Raw genomic sequence first — 5,283 nt, 5'->3', positions numbered from 1 at the left:
AGTCCATATCATAGAAAGCATATACAAGAATACATGTATATGAACAACATGTATAAAATCACATACTCATGGACTGAGAAAAATATCATGCAGAGGTGTATGCATGTGCAAAGTGTACAACTACAATTTAGATTTGACGGGTATACCATGTAATAATAGATATCATGCTCAAACAGGATATCAAAGCCTATACATGGTATTTAACACGATTCAAGGAGTTCATGGAGTCATACAAATGATCAAATAGAAATCATCAAAAGTAGACAGTGCAACATGGCATACTTGAAGCCTAATGTCTAATCTGGTCAAAATCATGCATAACATCCATATATACACTCGTCACCTCGCATATATGTCATTTTCACACATTTCAATAAGCCAAATTAGGTCACATCCTAAGGTGTATTCCCTCAAAATAAGAATAGGCAAGATAGATACCTTAAACGAGCAAAATTAATACTCCAAGAATGCCTTTTCCTTAGAAATCACCTCCGATCAACTCGAATCTAGCCCAAAACAAACTAGTAACGTCAAAAATAGCCATATGAATCAATTTCAAACAATAAAGCTTCAATCTTTATTTAATTTCCAAAAGGTCAACAAAAGTCAACCCTGACCTACATAGTAAAAACCCGAGTCAAGGGATAGATCCCGAGAATCCACGAGTCCAAATATGTGATTAGATTTTAAAAATTAAGTCTAAATCGATCCTCAAATTCCCAAAATTTAGTCTCTTAAGTTATAGAAAAAATCCCAAATTTTCTTCTAAAGTCTCATGATTAAAGCGTATAACTCCATGGGAATTCACGATATATAGACAAATCCAAGTGAGAACTATTTACCCACAAAGTAGTGATAAAACTATCCCCAAAAATCGCCTATAGCCGAGCTCCAAACCTCCAAATAATGAAAAATGAGGTAAACCTTCAAAAATATAAGATCTGCCAGCGATATCGTATCTGCAGACAAAAAGGTTGCATCTGTGACACCGCTTCTGTAGTCCAAGGCTCGCATATGCGAGCTCCACTAACGCTGCCGACCTTCCGCATTTGCGAACCATGCGTCACATATGTGACTCTGCATGTGCGGCCAATCCCTTCGCAGTTGCAAACATCTCCCAGGCCTGCCAATCCTCGCAGGGCACTCACCACCTCCACAATTGCGCCTACGCACCTGCGGACCCCTCTTCACAGAAACGACAACCCTCCAGCATGCCTCAACTCTGCAGATGCGACAGAATAGTCGCACCTGTGACCTTGCACCTATGCCCAATCTTCCGTAGGTGCGATGCACCAGAATCAGACCTGCTAAACCATTCTCAAATGGTCCGAAACCAATCTGAAACACACCCAAGCTTCTCGGGACCCCCTCCAATCATACCAACTAGTCCGGATACCTAATCTAAACTTATTTCAAGGCTCAATACATCCCAATTAACGTCGAAACCACGAATCGAAGATCAAAATCCAATTCTCACCCTCCAAACTTTCCAACTTCCGCAAACACATTCGAATCATGCCTAAACATTTCGGAATTCAAACAAACTTCGCAAACAAGTTTGAATCAACCAAATAAACCTATTCAAAGTCCCGGAACACCAATCATAACCCGATAACACCAAAGTTAACTTCCGGTCAAACCTATGAACTCTCCAAACCTTCAATTTCCAACTTTTTGATAAATAGTGCCAAAACATTCTAGGAATCTCCAAATCCAGATCCGGTCATACGTCTAAGTCAAAAATCACCATATGAACTCATTTAAATCATCAAACCAACAATCCGAGATTGTCTACTCAAAAGTCAAACATGGGTCAACTCTTAATAACTTAAGCTTCCAAAACGAGACTAAGTGTCTCCAACTACTCTCAAACCTTCCTGAAGCCAAGCTAACCAATCCCGAAAGTCACAAAACAAAAAATACACATATGGGAAGCATAAAATAGGGGAACAAAATGACCGACTGGGTCATTACATTCTCCCCCTCTTAAACCAAGATTCGTCCTCGAACGAGTTTAGAATCATACCTGAAATGCCAAAAAGATGAGGATATCTACTCCACATATCTGACTCGATCTTCTAAGTAGCCTTCTCGATTGGCTGACCTCTCCACTGAACTTTCACCGATGCAATGTTTTTAGACCTCAGCTTCTGAACCTACCTATCCAAAAAGGCCACCGACTCTTCCTCATAAGCTAAATTCCCATCCAACTGCACCGAGTTGAAATCCAACACATGTGACTAATAGTCATGATACTTCCAAAGCATGAAAATATAAAATACCAGATAAACTCTTGATAAGCTGGGTGGCAAGGAAAGTCTGTAAGACACCTCACTAACTCTCTCTAAGATCTCAGATGGACCAATATACCGAGGACTCAACTTGCCCTTCTTCCTAAATGTCATCATGTCCTTCATAGGAGAAATTGTAAAAAGAACCTTCTCACCTTCCATAAATGCCACATCACGAACCTTCTGGTCCGCATAACTATTTTTGTCTGGATTGAGTTGTGTGAAGCCTCTCTTGAATCTACTTCACATTCTCTAAAGCATCACAAACCAAGTCTATGTCCAATAACCTACCCTCACCGAGCTCAAATCAACCAACCAGAGAACGACATTTCCTCCCATATAATGCCTCGTACGTAGCCATCTAGATACTAGATTGGTAGTTGTTGTTATAGGCAAACTCTGCTAAAGGTAGAAACTAATCCACTAGCCTCAAAATAAATAACACAGACTCTCAACATATACTCCAAGATCTAAATGGTATGCTCAGACTGCCTATCAGTCTAAGGATGAAATACAATACTCAACTCCATATGCGTGCCTAAATCACATTAAACAACTCTCAAAAAGTGTGATATAACCCAGTGTCGCGATCCGAGATGATAGAAATAGGTAGACTATACAAGCGAACAATATCTCTAATGTAGATCTGGGCCAACCTCTCTGAAGTGTAGGAAGTCATAACTGGATTGAAATGCGCTGATTCAGTCAAAGGATCAACAATGATCGAAATGGCATCAAACTTCTTCAAAGTCCATGGCAACCCTACCATGAAGTTCATAGTAATGCGCTCCCACTTCCACTCTGGTATATCAATCTTCTGAAGCAAACCACCTAGTCTATGATGCTCATACTTGACCTATTGATAGTTCAAACAACATGAAACATACCCAATAATGTCCTTCTTCATCATTCTCCACCAATAATGCTGCTTCAAATCATAATACATCTTTGTAGCACCTGAATGAATAGGATACCACGAACTGTGAGCCTCAAGAATTAACTCTCTTAAGCCATTGGCATTAGGAACACAAATCCGACCCTGAAGTCGCAATAAACCATGTTCATCAATAATTACCTCCTTAGAACCACCTCGTTGCACTGTGTCCTTAAGGACAAGCAAATGGGGATCATCATTCTAGCGAGTCTTAATGTGCTCAAACAAGGACAATTGTGAAAAAACACGAGCAAGGACTCTACTAAGCTCATAAATATCCAATCACTAATCTATTGTCCAACACTTTAACATCCATAGATAAAGGCATCTCTACAACTGGAATAAATGCAAAACTCCCCATACTCTCTGCCTTTCTACTCAAGGCATATGCTACCACATTGGCCTTCCTCGGATGATACAAAATAGCTATATCATAATCCTTTAACAACTCTAACCACCACCGCTGTCTCAAATTCAACTCTTTTTGCTTGAACAAATGCTGAAGACTCCGATGATTAGTGTAAGCCTCATAAGACACGCCATATAAATAATGCCTCCAAATATTGAATGCACAATAACTGCTAATGCCAAATCATGGACCAAATAGATATTTTCATGAGGCTTCAACTGGCATGACAAATAAATGATCACCCTACCAACCTGCATTAACACACAACCATGGACAATGCACGAAGCATCACAATAGGCAATATACATCCCCCATCTTGAGGGCAATACCAAAATTGGAGTTGTAGTTAAAATAGCCTTGATCTTCTCAAAGCTCTCCTTACACTCGTTAGACCATTTGAACAAAGTGCCCTTCTGAGTCAACTTGGTCAATAGAGCTGCAATAGACGAGAACCCCTCCACAAAGCGACGATAGTACCCAACCAAACCTAAGAAACTCCTAATCTCAGTAGCGGTAGAAGGTTTGGGCCAACTCTGAACTGCCTCAATCTTTTTTAGGTCAACCTTGATCCCATCACTAGACACCACGTGACCCAAGAATGCCATTGAATCCAACTAAAACTCACACTTAAAGAACTTAGCATACAACTTCTTTTCCCTCGGAATCTGAAGCACAATCCTCAAATGTTGCTCGTGCTCCTCCCTATTACGGGAATATACCAAGATATCATCAATGGACACAATGACAAAAAAATCCAAATAAGGCTAGAAAACAATGTTTATCAAATGCATGAAAGCTGCTGGGGAATTATTCAAACCAAAAGACATCACCAAAAACTCATAATACTCATAATAAGTCATGAAAGCCGTCTTAGGAATGTCTGAAAGCCTAATCTTCAACTGATGATGACCTGATACCAAGTCAATCTTCGAGAACACCCAATCAATCTGAAGTTGATCAAATAAATCATCAATGCGAGGCCATAGATACTTGTACTTGATGGTAACCTTATTCAACTGCCTGTAATCAAGACACATCCTCATGGAACCATCATTCTTCTTCACAAATAATACCGGTTCACCCAAGGAGAAACACTCAGCCTAATAAATCCTTTATCTAACAACTCCTACAATTGCTCCTTCAACTCCCTCAGCTCAGTTGGAGCCATGCGATATGGTGGAATAGATATGGGCTGAGTGTCCGACATCAAATTAATACCAAACTCAATACCCCTATCGGTTGGCATGCCCAGTAGGTCTATATAGAGCACATCTAGAAATTCCCTCACCATTGGGACTGAATCAATAGTAGGAGTATCAGCACTAATATTTCTCACAAAAGCGAGATACGCCAAACACCCGTTCTCAATCATCCGTTTGAGTCTTCAGAAAAGAAATCACTCTACTAGGAATCTTACCCAAAGAATCCCTCCATTCTAACCTTGGCAATTCCGGCATAGCCAATGTCTTGGCCTTGGCATGATAATCAAGAATAGCATGATATAGAGATAACCAATCTATACCCAAGATCACCTCAAAGTCAACCATATTAAGCAACAAAATATCAACCCTAATCTTATAACCCCAATGGTAACCACACAAGACCGATACACATGATCTACCATAATAGAATCACCAACAGGTATAGAT

Source organism: Nicotiana tabacum, chromosome 12 (assembly GCF_000715075.1).
Source record: "Nicotiana tabacum cultivar K326 chromosome 12, ASM71507v2, whole genome shotgun sequence".
NCBI classification, from domain to species: Eukaryota; Viridiplantae; Streptophyta; class Magnoliopsida; order Solanales; family Solanaceae; genus Nicotiana; species Nicotiana tabacum.
The sequence above is the reverse complement of the archived record's forward strand: the minus strand, read 5'-3'. Positions refer to the sequence as shown.